This window comes from Sminthopsis crassicaudata, chromosome 3 (assembly GCF_048593235.1).
Source record: "Sminthopsis crassicaudata isolate SCR6 chromosome 3, ASM4859323v1, whole genome shotgun sequence".
Taxonomy (NCBI): domain Eukaryota; kingdom Metazoa; phylum Chordata; class Mammalia; order Dasyuromorphia; family Dasyuridae; genus Sminthopsis; species Sminthopsis crassicaudata.
This window is the reverse complement of record NC_133619.1, coordinates 362,846,832-362,861,363: the sequence shown is the minus strand read 5'-3', so window position 1 is coordinate 362,861,363 and position 14,532 is coordinate 362,846,832. Positions and strand designations below refer to the sequence as shown.

General features: G+C 42.1%; 1 pseudogene; it reads left to right on the top strand.

The window, feature by feature from the left end:
* Positions 1 to 10,729: 10,729 nt before the first annotated feature.
* On the top strand, positions 10,730 to 13,469 carry LOC141562140 (homeodomain-interacting protein kinase 1 pseudogene; annotated as a pseudogene).
* The last annotated feature ends 1,063 nt before the right edge of the window (positions 13,470 to 14,532 follow it).

The following is a 14,532-nucleotide window of genomic DNA, read 5'->3' as shown; positions in this document are numbered from 1 at the left end:
ATTTTTGATTTTGTTTGAGAGTGTCATTTATAGGAGCGAATCCGAACTTTTCCCTAAAATCACATAACATAAATTGGCGTCACGAACAGGATCCACTGTATAAATGCCTCTCTTTAAGAAAAATAGAGCTCTGTGTCTGTCTGTGTGTGTATGTTTGTCTGCTTTGCATTTTTTGTTCTGTGTTAAAAGTTAGCAACCTCATAAGAGATAAGAATTCAGCCTCTGTGTTACAGTCTTAGGAAAATATCATGCTAAGTTGTGGAAATTGGAATTCATTCAGAGTAGTAATTATTTCCGAGTGGCTCAGGTAGAAAAAAAAAAAAAAAGAAGAAGTTTGAAAAATCTTTTTTTCTCTTTCTCTCTCTCTGCCTCTGGCTTTTGCAGGAGGAGGGAGAGAAGGGAAGAAATAAAATTTGGAAAGTTTTGAGAAAATAGATGATCAGTGGTTATCACTTCTATAAGCAAGCAGCCCTGTTATCAAAACTCAGGATAGTGTGAATCTTACTAAAAAAAAAAAACCTTATAAGCAGGTTTGCTTTCATGGAATTAGAGATAAGAAAGTTTAAGAAGGCTAAGTTGGGTAATTGTCTGCAGCATTTGATTAAGAGCTTTAAGAACAATGGCTAAATACTTTGGCAATTGGTTATTTTCATCTTGCAACTATATAAATTGATATAATATTTTTGTGATATTAAACTTTTTAACCTGTTGTACCAATTTGTAAGTAAAAGAACAAAAAAATTTGACTATTTTATACTGGTGGGGAAGTTTTCCCTGAAAAGCAGGTTTTCAAAGTCTGCTAGAGAGGAATCATGGCAATAAAACCTTATCTGCTTAATGCCACCTGTGAAAAAGAAGTTTCTGCTAGTGGCCTTGAAACCCTCAGGCAGAACGAAGAAAAAAAAAACTAAAAAAAACAAAACAAAACAAAACAAAAAAAACTAGTTGGTTTGCTTCTGAAACATTGGACAATTTGTTAACATTATGGGTTATGTTTATAGGACATGTGGGTTTTATAGAGGTATTATCTATTTATTGTATTATGAATCTTAAAGTTTAAAAAAAAGGTGATTTTTTAAAAGGGACAAGAGATATTGATTTACAAAAGTAATTAATAGTTTAAATGGAGCATCTAGTCAGAAGCGTTATTGGGTTTGGAAGTGTTTAAAGTATGTTGGAGAAGTTTTGAGCAAGTAAGCCTTAGGAGGAAAGCAGAGAGTTGGGACAGGAGAATGGAGGAGATTTAAGAAGATTGATTAGTGGGAGCAAATGATTTCAAGAAGAAATCAGTGGGAAAAAGAAGAAACTGGTTGGAAAGGGTCGTCACAGAGAGATGGCTGTGAGGCGGGATGTGTTTTTGCAGGGGAGAGCAGCAGTAGGAAGCTGAAGTCGTTTTTGGCTGAAGAAAGCAAATGGATTAAAAGGGTCAGGCTTCTCTTACAATACCTTAATTGATTGAACATTTGTTTCTTTAGATACATAAGGGTTTTCATGTTTTAAAGAGTATGATCAGAAATGTGATAGGTAGTTTGAAAGGGTTATTTAACAAAAAAGTTTAATTGATGTTTTTAAGAACTTTTCAGATTCTTTTATGTGAAAATAGGAAATTTTAATTAACTGTATTGATGACAATTATTTAGAGGGAGTCCAAAGAGAATAGTTTTTGCCTTTGTCCTTTTGAAATTGTTTTAGTTATGGGCAATATGTAGTTTGGGGTTTTTCTGTGTATTGGGTATTTTATTTTTTAAAGCAAAATGATTGATATAATATTCAATTTAGGGAACATCTACTTGGGTATATAAGAATTGTGTAAACATTCTGGGATAAATTTCTTATTGTTAAAAGTCTTACAATATGGAGATCTTGTGGCAGGGAGGAAAAAGAGTGACCTTGTCCAAGTCACTATCAGTTTGTTAAATTATTTAGGAGCACAGGGACTGAGAATTCCTTAAGACAAATTGCAATTTGTGAAATGTGAGGTAAAATATTTAAGTCATTGTATAAGTGAAGGGAAAAAGAAATTAGATCCTGTAAATTACTTGAGGGAAAGATTGGAAACAGAAAAGATAAGGAATTGGCACACAGGGCATTGGTCACTGAAATTTGGACTAATCTTATGTTACCTCAGGACGTTGCAGTGATTCATGTGCAGGGGCACCAAAGAGATTCGAGACTGCTTTGTGGATGAGGAGGTGAACCGGGCTGGAGAAGAAGAATCAGTAAGTATGCAGAAGATGATGGTGTTAATTCTGGCATTTCTGCTTCAAAGGCTTCCAAATTCCTTTACCCCAGGAGAGAAGCAGGAAATCCAAAGCCTTGGTGCTGAGGAGGATAAAGAAGGGCACTGGTTCCTCCCTGATGGCAGAGAAGTACTGACCACAGCAGATATGAGACGTGAACTCCAATATTTACCTCAAGGCAGTCACTGGGGTGTCTGTTGGGATTACTAGGTGAGAACTGAGGTTGTCTGGATGGTGACAAGGTGAGAATTCAGGTTTTCTGGACAATTACAAGGTGAGAACTCAGGTTGACTTGATAGAGGGGGCAAGCTCATTGGCTGGGGTGGTTCTTCCCAGAAGCCCTTGCATTATCCCACGCCCATTCTCTGGGAGGATAAAAAGAGACAGCGCTGGGCGCAGAGAGCAGATCGGCCTGGAGAAGGATAAGAGCTGGAGGAGATTCAGAGCCAGGATTCAAGAAGGAAGACTCTGAATTGCATCAGGCTTGACGGGGCTCTCTGCAGGAAGGGAAGTCACTTCTTTGGACAAGAGTTAACAGCAACTGCCTGGAGACAACGGTTCGTTACAGGAAGAAGAATCTGTCTGAGAGATTTGAGTAGACACAGCAGATCTCTTCCCAGAGAGTGATCCAGCAGCTTCTGGAGACGACAGCTCGTTACATTTGGCGTCCACACGTGGGGCAAGGACTTTTGCTTATCCTGACAAGAGGAGCTAGACCAGACCTTCGCAGTTTGGCGCCCGAACAGGGACAGACACGGTCCTGATTCCAGTGGAAAAGCTTCTGATCTAGATCTCAGTCTCTCTGACCCAGTACCGTGAGTAACGAGGAAACTTTGTTAAAGATTAAGTGAGCGTGCTAATAGATAAATAAGGAACTTAACTTGTTAAGGGCTAAACCAGGAATCTCTTATAGCTGAAATGGGGCAGATGTTAGCTATATTCAATCCCTGGACCTCAGCCGACTCAACCTCAGCCCCAGACGCAACCTCAGCTCCATTCAGGAGTGGTACTATAGAGAGTAAAATCAAGATAATTGAGGAGCAGAGTTTACTTGTAACCTGGGTACAGATTGCTAAACTCTTGGCTGCATTAAGACGTACATCCCCTTGGTTCTTAGAGGAAGAAAAGATAGATGTAGATAAATGGAAGCTAGTGGGATATGAAATGAAAGAATTTCAAGCAAAAAATGGGCCTCGTTCAATTTCTGCAGAAGTATTTTATATCTACAACATAGTTCAATTAGCCTTAAACTATCAAGCAAGTTGTAGGAAAAGGAAAAGTTCTAAAAATGAACAGAGGAGGAAGTGTGAGGAAAAAAGGAAAGATCAAGATCTTTCCCTAGAGCAAGAGGATTTAAATGAGGAATTATGGTATGATTCTCTTGAAGAAGCTTCAACCCTGCCTAGAGAACAGATTATTGACAGGCCCACATCAACCCCACCTTCAGAGATGGAGGAAGAAAGAGGGGAAGAGGCAGAAACACAAACAGAATTGCCTGTGAAGAAGCCTAAGCCTATGACAAGATTAGAAAAAGCATTGGTTAAAGCTAAGAGAGAAGGACAGGATATAAGTGATTTTATACATGCATATCCTGTGATTGAAAATACTGACTCTGTAGGTAAAAAAAGGAGAAGATATGCACCTTTAGATTTGAATAAAATTAAGGATTTGAAAAAAGGTTGTACCCTTTATGGGGCTACATCAGCTTATGTCAAAATGTTACTAGATGGTTTGTCTTATGAAGTCCTAACCCCGAATGATTGGAAATCCATAGCAAGGACATGTCTGGAACCTGGAGAAAATTTATTATGGCTTGCGGAATTTCATGAATTATGTAAAATTCAAGTCAGATGCAATTTGGAAATAGGAGTTAACACACAATTCACTTTTGAGCACTTAGCTGGTGAAGGTCAGTATGGAGAGAATTCGGAACAGATTAATTATACCATGACAATATATGAACAAATTGCTAAGGCTGCAATAAAAGCTTGGGGTGTCCTCCCTGGACAGAAAGATCGCGGAGAGGCTTTCACTAAAATACAGCAAGGTCCCAATGAACCTTTTGCAGATTTTGTGGGACGTTTGCAAACTGCTGTCAAAAGAACTATTGGAGAAAATTCATTCCAGTTGATTAATGATGGACAGAACCAGCTACATCCAGAAAAGGAACACTGGGAAATGAATGTAAACTGTTATTTTTACATTCTGAATCCAATTCTTCCTGTGCAACAAAAAAAATTCGGTTCTACACACACATATTGTATCTAAATTATACTGTAATATATTTAATATATATGACTGCTTGCCATCTGGGGGAGGGGGTTGGGGGAGGAAGGGAAAAAATCTGAATAGAAGTAAGTGCAAGGGATAATGTTGTAAAAAATTACCCATGCATATGTACTGTCAAAAAAATGTTATAATTATAAAATAAAATAAAAAATTAAAAAAAAAAAAAAAAAAAAAAAAAAAAAAAAAAAAAAAAAAGAAAATTCAGCTACAGAAATAATGACCAGACATCTGGCTAAGGAAAATGCCAATGAGATTTGCAAAAGAATTATATGGGGATTAGACAAAGATGCTCCTTTAGAGGAGATCATAAGACGCTGTGCTACAGTGGGAACAAATGCTTTTTACACCCGGACAATGATGAATGTGGAAAGACAGGGTCCCTCCTGGCAAGGGCCTTCTAGAGAAACTCGGCGATGTTTTCAATGTGGAAAAATTGGACATCTAAGAGCTCAGTGTAGGTATGGAGATACAGTGAGAAGACAGGGTGAGAGAAGACCTAAAACCCCATGTCCAAAATGCAACAGAGGACTCCATTGGGCATCAGAGTGTAGAATAATTCAGGGAAACGGGATGAGGGGCCCAGGTCCAGGGCCCCAGGCAAAAAAGACGTGGGGTATGATGGCAGCTAATGCTACACCCAAAGAACCTTTAGAAGGCCAGGACTCTGATTTAATCAACCAGCAGAAAAGCAATCACATGGCAGAAAGGGATTACCCAATCAGTCAACCAAAAGGCAATCAGATTGCAAAAATGGATTACACTTGGGGAGAATACAGACCTTTTAAACCAACAGGGCTGTGTCCAGTGCAAACAATTCCAATGTAATTGCCAGATGATGAGAAGAGATTTAGAAAGTGGTAAATAGAAGGTAATTAGATAGGTTAAATGCCTGGGAGAGAGGGTTTGCTTGTATTTCTTCAGCAGGAGAAGGAATCAGATGGGTGCCAACGAGTCATATTCGCCTTATCCATCAGAGAGAGACAGAAAAAGAGAAAGACCTCAAAATAAAGGAGAAGATCTAAGAAACATTTTACACCGAAAGAGCATGGCTAATAAAAAGACTGTTAAAGAACTTTAAAACCAGCAGGAATCATTGGACTTCCTCACACAAGATGAGACTAATGGACAAATGGACTTATGGACATTTATAAATTTTCAATTTATGATTATTTGATTATGTTATATACTTCTAGCATGCGTTATGTTACTATGTTACTATATGCTTATGTAATTTATGTAATTATCTGTAATACTTCCCATATTGATGGATTTATGTTTCAAGGTCATGACTGTCCTATGTTCTAAATCAAAAGAAAGGGGGAGATGTTGGGATTACTAGGTGAGAACTGAGGTTGTCTGGATGGTGACAAGGTGAGAATTCAGGTTTTCTGGACAATTACAAGGTGAGAACTCAGGTTGACTTGATAGAGGGGGCAAGCTCATTGGCTGGGGTGGTTCTTCCCAGAAGCCCTTGCATTATCCCACGCCCATTCTCTGGGAGGATAAAAAGAGACAGCGCTGGGCGCAGAGAGCAGATCGGCCTGGAGAAGGATAAGAGCTGGAGGAGATTCAGAGCCAGGATTCAAGAAGGAAGACTCTGAATTGCATCAGGCTTGACGGGGCTCTCTGCAGGAAGGGAAGTCACTTCTTTGGACAAGAGTTAACAGCAACTGCCTGGAGACAACGGTTCGTTACAGGAAGAAGAATCTGTCTGAGAGATTTGAGTAGACACAGCAGATCTCTTCCCAGAGAGTGATCCAGCAGCTTCTGGAGACGATAGCTCGCTACAGGTGTCCAAGAACTGTGTGACTTAGTGTTGACTAAGTTGGAGTACCCAATAGCAGGTAACTGGTCAGCGGGTGTCCTGTTTGTCAGGCTGAATAGGGCAGCCCAATGACAAGTCCAAAAAGGAGGAAGGCCTCCTGATATCAGGCCTTGCAGAAGTGTACAGATGGACTTTACCGAGCTGCCATCAGTGGAGCGTCTCAAATACCTGTTGGTTGTAGTGAACTCTATGACTTTATGGGTGGAAGCCAACCATTCTGGAGAGCAATGTGGAATTATGCCCCAAAAGTTATCAAACTGTGCATGCATACCCTTGGATCCAGCAGTGCTACTACTGGGCTTATATCCCAAAGAAATACGAAAGAAGGGAAAGGGACCTGTATGTGCCAAAATGTTTGTGGCAGCCTTTTTTGGTAGTGGCTAGATAATGGAGAATGAATGGATGCCCATCAATTGGAGAATGGTTGGGTAAATTATGGTATATGAAGGTTATGGAATATTATTGTTCTGTAAGAAATGATCAGCAGGATGAATACAGAGAGGCTTGGAGAGACTTACATGAGCTGATGCTGAGTGAAATGAGCAGAACCAGGAGATCATTATACACTTCAACAACAATACTGTATGAGGATGTATTCTGATGGAAGTGGATATCTTCAACAAAGAGAAGGTCTAACTCAGATCCAATTGATCAATGGTGGCCAGGATCAGCTACATTCTCTCTAGCTAATACGGATGTCCCCCTGCTAAACTACCAGTCTGCCCTGTGTCCATCATGGGCAGCACCTGTTGCAGGAGTTGCCCAGCAGAATGTCTCCTTGCATCCTGGAACTACTCCTATTTGCACTCAGACTGATCCATTCCAGCAGCCTTTCATCGTGTGTCCACCTGCTTTTCATACTGAACTCCAGTCACCTGCAAAGCATTTTGGATTCCCTGTGAGGATAGAGAATGCTGTGCCAATCTTACCGCAGGCACCTGCTGCTCAGCCACTACAGATCCGGTCAGGAGTCCTCACCCAGGAAAGCTGTCCACCACTAATGAATGGTAGCAACTCTCCATCCTCATGTAGCCACCAGCTTCATTAGTACATGGATGTTTGGAAAGGTTATGATGGGGATGATTGCTAGTGTATTAATTTCTAAACCTATTCAAGCTGCAAACCAGTGGCTGCTGAATAGGGTAAGGCATGTGATGATGAGTGATGTGATGACTCTCTAAAGGATTATAACTCACTCTTCTATCATCTGGGCATCTTTTGGGGGATGGACAGCAGTATGATAGAGAATTCAATGGCAGTGTAAAAAGCATGATGTCCTGTAAAAGCATACTTGGGGGTCACATTCCTTAGGTTCAAATGTTACACTTTGTAGTTGTTATTTTTTTGTAAAGATCTGGACCCCAGTAAAACTACTAAAAACAGGACCACTGGCTGACAGAGGCAAAGAAAAAAACCTAATACTGACACTAGAGACTCCTAGTTCCTAGAAGTCAATGGCCTTGCACTTTGTCTTCCTGCTCCACCCAGATTCCTTCTCCCTCTAGAAACATCCCCCACTAATTAAACTTTCTATAGAGTTCAGCTGACACTAATCAAACTTTCTCTAGAGCTGAGGTAATGTTAACTACCACTAATTAAACTTTCTATACATGTTAAGTACCACTCATCAAACTTTGTATAGAGTTGAACTGAAGCCGATTCAAACCCAAACTTCCCTTTTATTTCCATAGCCCCCAAGGCCTGAATTCTAATCATAAAGCTAAGTACTCTGGTTGAACCACCTGGAAAAACTCCTAATCCCTTCTTGGGAGCTCCTGTCTGCTAAGAGACTCGATTTCTTTGTGATTTTTAAGAAAAAAAATCTCCTATTTCTTTGCCTCAGAAGTAAGAGTGAATTATTTCACTAGACTTGAGCCTTGCCTCAAACACCATAAGCCTGGGATCCCCAACAATCCTAAGTACTTGAGCTCTTAGTTGCCTGCTCAGATGGATGTGCTTCCAATCAGGAGTCTTTTCTTAATTCCTAGATTTGGATCATCCTTGAGCACTAATCACCTTTCCAGGGACATCTGAATCCCCAGTCTTGCCTTAGTTATACTAGCCGGAACAACAGGCCCAGGGCCTGGTGGGCTGCTTGTAGTTCTGTGGAAGCAATGTTCATGTGAGCCAATACTAGTTCTGGAAATGTTAATTTGTTTATTCATTTTACCCAGCAAGCACACATTAAGCACCTACTGTATGTAGAGCACTATGCTAGATATGGAGAGATATAGACATTTTATTTTATTTTATTTTATTTTTCCTGAGACTGGGATTAAATGACTTGCCCAGGGTTGCACAGCTAGAAAGTGTTAAGTGTCTGAGACCAGATTTGGATTCAGGGTTGGTGTTCTATCCACTGTGCCACCTAGCTGCCCCGACATATATATTTTAGATAACACTTTATAAAAAATGATTTGGTCTTCATGAAGATTTTAGTCTTGTAGCTGGGGCAAAGGCAAGGAAAGGGAAAAGTTAAGGATGTGTCTAGAAGTGAAATTTTACTTGGGATGAAATGCCACGTGGTGGAAGATTTTTGGAGCAGAAGACTGACATAAATAAGAATCTACTAACATGATATGAAGGATAAATACGAGAAAGTGGGCAGTGGTAGAAAAACATGTTAGGTGGCCATTGTAAGGTCAATGTTGCTGGAGAGGGTTGGGAGAATCAAAAATTCAGAAAGCACATTAAGGATAGAAGGAAAATTGGGGATGAAGATAAATCCTTGAGCTCCGCCTTTAATAAAGAAATTTGTCCTTAAGTAAATAATGTTAAATAAATAAATAAGTAAATAAAGTGATAAATTAAGTAATAAAGGTGCCATCACCTTTATTAGGCAATAAGTTCCTTGAGGGCATAATTCCCGTTCTGTTCCTGTCCTTGAGGAGCTTACCTTTAGAATGGTAGAAGCTGCTTGTCTCAAAGGCCTGTGGGAAATATAACTGAGACAAAGAGTGTCTTTAGCTGGAAATAGTCTTAGCTGGACATACCCTTACAAAATGCCAATACCTGAGAGCTAGAATGAACCTCAGAGATCATTTAGTCCAGGACTTCTTAACCTGGGGTGCCTAAATTTGTTTTCAAAAGACATTTGGATTATTATAATTCAAGACAGTTGATCTCCTTTGTAAGCCTATTTCTTTGCTTTTATGCATTTGAAAACATGAGTGAAAGACCGGGTTCATAGACTTCCCCAGATTTTTCACAGAAGCGTATGCCATCAAAAGGGTGAGAATCCTTGTGAGAATCTAGTCCAACTCTTTTGTTTCATAGGAGAGGAAAAAGAAAAGTCCCTCGGATAAGGTCATACCCTTAATAAGTGTCAGAGAAAGGACTTGGGTCCATTAAGGGGAATAAGCAGAGGACCTTATACTTTGTAGGTATTCAGTAAAAGCCAAATTGAATTGAATATAAACTGAGGTGGCATTTGCAAATGGGATAGGAGCACAGAACCACAAGGCCTAGATGAATTAAAGAGAACTAAAAATGAAAGGTTTAAAACTTTTGAAAGCCATGAGACCCGACTTTGTGCCATGACTAAATGGCAAAGGTGGGTTCCCTAGCTAGTTAATGAATCAGAACAAAAAGAATGCCAACAGTGAATCCTGAGGGAAGGGTAGAAAGGGCTAGATAAAACCACTGGGGATAGAGTTTGGGCAACAAAAAGGATCTGTCTAAAGAAGACCAAGAAGTAAAAGCTCCAGGATGGAAAAGAAAAATAAAGGTTTGTAAAACAGGAAATATAATGAGATACCTATGAAAATCTTTAAATGAGTGTTAGATCATACTTCTATAACTCTTTAGATTACAAAGGACCTGTGTCTCCACAGCTCCATGGTTAGGATTATTCCTAGGTGCTACATCGGTTGTCTGGTACTTAACAATTCTCTAGCTCATTGAATTCAAAGTTCACACCTGTAAAGAGTTGACACCTGTCAAGGAGTTGACACCTGTCAGGGAGTTGACACCTGTCAAGGAGTTGACACCTGTCAAGGAGTTTGCTCATTGGTTCTGTAAGGAGTTCCCACAAGCCCATGGATTCTCTGGGAGGATATAAGGAGCCAACATTGAGTGGGGAAGTCAGTCTGGATTGGGTCAAGGAGAAGATCTGGACTTGAATTCCTGGCTGCATTTTCAGATCATTGAATTGAAACTAAAAGCTCCAGAAGCTCCCCAAGAGGTCTGCTCCCAGGAAACCATTTGCAATTTGGAGGAAACACAACATCAGAATAGATTAAGATCTTCTTAAATCCTTTTTGATTAGAGAAATACAAATGGATAAAGATTTCAGATATCATTTCACACCTAGCAGACTGGCTACAATGACAGAAAGAGAGAAGAGAAAGAGAGAAGAGACAGAGACAGAGAGAGAGCACCAGTACAAGGGTGTGCTAGAAGCTTCCACAATGTCCCCGATTCAAATGGACAGGCAGACAGTCTCATCGAGTGCCTTCTGCAGTGCAAAGAAACGGAAAACAGAGCCTTCTGGCTGGGACATTTCAGGACGGAGCAGCAACAAAAAGTATCCTACTCCCAGCAAGAACCTCTCAGCCACACAAGGACAAGAAAACTCCTCTCAGCAGGTGACAAGGTTCAACCTCCCCTCTTATGACCAGAGCCTCCTTCTGCCAGCTCCCACAGTGGAGCATGTCGTGGTCAAGGCTGCTGACAGCACCGGGGGTGCTGCCACCTCATCCTTCCCGAGCAGTCAGACCCTCACTCACAGAGGCCACGTTTCTTGGCTGGAGCCCTATCACAAATGTGGATTGAAGAGAAAAAGTGAGGAGGTGGACAGCAGTGGTAAAGGGCAGATCATAGAAGAACATCCCCCTGTCAGGCAGCAGAACAGGACTGTGGTGGGTGCCGCTGCCACGACCACCACCGTGACCACCAAGACCAGCAGTTCCAGCAGAGAAGGGGATTACCAGCTGGTCCAGCATGAAATCCTTTACTCCATGACCAACAGTTACCAAGTCCTAGAGTTCTTGGGCCGGGGGACATTCGGGCAGGTGGCCAAGTGCTGGAAGCGGAGTACCAAGGAAATTGTCGCCATTAAGATCTTGAAAAACCATCCTGCCTATGCCCGACAGGGCCAGATTGAGGTGAACATCCTTTCCCTCCTGAACAGGGACGATGCTGACGAATCCAATGTTGTCCGTTTTTATGAGTGCTTCCAGCACCAGAATCACACCTGCCTGGTGTTTGAGATGCTGGAACAGAACCTGTATGATTTCCTAAAGCAGAACAAGTTTCGTCCACTGCAGCTCAAGTACATCCGGCCCATCCTACAGCAGGTGGCCACAGCTCTGAGGAAGCTCAAGAACCTTGGCCTGATCCACACGGACCTAAAGCCAGAAAACATCATGCTGGTGGATCCTGTGCAGCAGCCATACCGCCTCAAGGTCATTGACTTTGGCTCTGCCACTCAGGTATCCAAAGCTGTGTGCTCCTCCTACATACAGACACGCTACTACAGGGCTCCTGAAATCATTCTTGGACTGCCGTTTTGGGAGGCTATTGATATGTGGTCCTTGGGCTGTGTGATAGCGGAGTTGTTTCTGGGCTGGCCTCTCTACGCCGGGGCTTCAGAATATGAGCAGATTTGTTACATTTCACAAACACAAGGCCTCCCGGCAGAATACCTTCTGAGTGCAGGAACAAAAACAAGCATGTTTTTCAACAGAGATCCTCGTTTGGGTTACCCACTGTGGAGACTAAAGACGCCAGAGGAGCATGAGTGGGAAACAGGAATCAAATCAAGAGACACCCGCAAGTACATATTCAACTGTTTAGATGACATGGCCCAGGTGAATATGTCTACAGACTTAGAGGGAACGGATATGTGGGCAGAAAAAGCAGATAGAAGAGAGTTCATTGATTTGTTGAAGAAGATGCTGACAATTGATGCAGATAAGAGAGCTACTCCATGGAAAACCCTCAACCACCCATTTGTGACAATGACTCATCTTTTGGATTTCCCACCCAGCAATCATGTTTTGTCATGCTTTCAGAACATGGAGATCTGCCGAAGGACAGGGCACATGGATGATCCAGTGGAACAGATCAAGAACCCTTTGACCACCCATTTTGCCCCCAACACAAGCACAAATCTAACCATGACCTTCAGCAACCAGCTCAATCCCGGGCACGGTGTCGCCAGTGTTTTGGCGTCCAGTTCTACTGCAGCAGCAGCTACACACTCTCTGGCTGATTCGGATGTCCCCCTGCTGAATTACCCGTCTGCCCTGTATCCATCAGGGGCAGCACCTGTGGCAGGAGTTGCCCAGCAGAGTGTCTCCTTGCAGCCTGGAACTACTGCCATTTGCACTCAGACTGATCCATTCCTGCAGACTTTCGTCGTGCGTCCCCCTGCTTTTCAAACTGGACTCCAGGCATCTGCTCAGCATTCTGGATTCCCTGGGAGGATGGAGAATGCTGTGCCAATGGTACCCCAGGCGCCTGCTGCTCAGCCATTACAGATCCAGTCAGGAGTCCTCAGCCAGGGAAGCTGTCCACCACTCATGGCAGCAACTCTCCATCCTCAAGCAGCCATCATCACACCACAGCAGGTGGTGCCCTTTACTCTGAGCTGTGCACCTAGCCGGCCGGCGCTGGTTGGACACACTGCCACTGTCCTGCAGGTCTGGCCTGGAGGAACCCAGCAGATCCTCTTACCTTCAACAGGGCAGCAGTTCCCTGGGGTGGCTCTACACAATTGTGTTCAGCCTACTGAGGTCATTCCCCAGGCCATGGGGATTGGCCAGCAGCTGGGAGACTGGAGGAATGGGCACTCAGGTGGCAGCCAGTACAGTAGCCTTATGCAGCAGCCCTCTCTGCTGACAAACCACGTGACTCTGGCCACGGCTCAGCCCCTCAACGTTGGAGCAGCTCATGTTGTCAGGCAGCAGCAGTCAAGTGCCCTCTCCTCCAAGAACAAGCAGCCGGCCCCAGCTCAGGCCCAGACTGTCTCTACATTAGATGTCTCACCTACTCAAGTCTCCTCACTGATGGGGAGCAGCTCACTCTGTACCAACTCTTCCTATAGTCCCCCGGTCCCTGTGCAAGATCAGACTGTCATCATCCCACCTAGTAACAATCCTAACACTCTATGAGGCAAAGCTAGAACATTCATTTGTGGGCTTTCTTTTGTTATTTGCTTGCCTTTCATTTTTAGTTCTCTTTAATTCATCTAGGCCTTGTGGTTCTCTGCTCCTATCCCATTTGCAAATGCCACCTCAGTTTATATTCAATTCAATTTGGCTTTTACTGAATACCTACAAGGTATAAGGTCCTCTGCTTATTCCCCTTAAAGGACCCAAGTCCTTTCTCTGACACTTATTAAGGGTATGACCTTATCCGAGGGACTTTTCTTTTTCCTCTCCTATGAAACAAAAGAGTTGGACTAGATTCTCACAAGGATTCTCACCCTTTTGATGGCATACGCTTCTGTGAAAAATCTGGGGAAGTCTATGAACCCGGTCTTTCACTCATGTTTTCAAAAGCATAAAAGCAAAGAAATAGGCTTACAAAGGAGATCAACTGTCTTGAATGATAATAATCCAAATGTCTTTTGAAAACAAATTTAGGCACCCCAGGTTAAGAACTCCTGGACTAAATGATCTCGGGGGTTCATTCTAGCTCTCAGGTATTGGCATTTTGTAAGGGTATGTCCAGCTAAGACTATTTCCAGCTAAAGACACTCTTTGTCTCAGTTATATTTCCCACAGGCCTTTGAGACAAGCAGCTTCTACCATTCTAAAGGTAAGCTCCTCAAGGACAGGAACAGAACAGGAATTATGCCCTCAAGGAACTTATTGCCTAATAAAGGTGATGGCACCTTTATTACTTAATTTATCACTTAATTTACTTAATTATTTATTTGACTTTATTATTACTTTATTTACTTAAGGACAAATTTCTTTATTAAAGGCGGAGCTGAAGGATTTATCTTCATCCCCAATTTTCCTTCTATCCTTAAGGTGCTTTCTGAATATTTGATTCTCCCAACCCTCTCCAGCTACATTGACATTACAATGGCCACCTAACATGTTTTTCTACCACTGCCCACTTTCTCGAATTTATCCTTCATATCATGTTAGTAGATTCTTATTTATGTCAGTCTTCTGCTCCAAAAATCTTCCACCACGTGGCATTTCATCCCAAGTAAAATTTCAC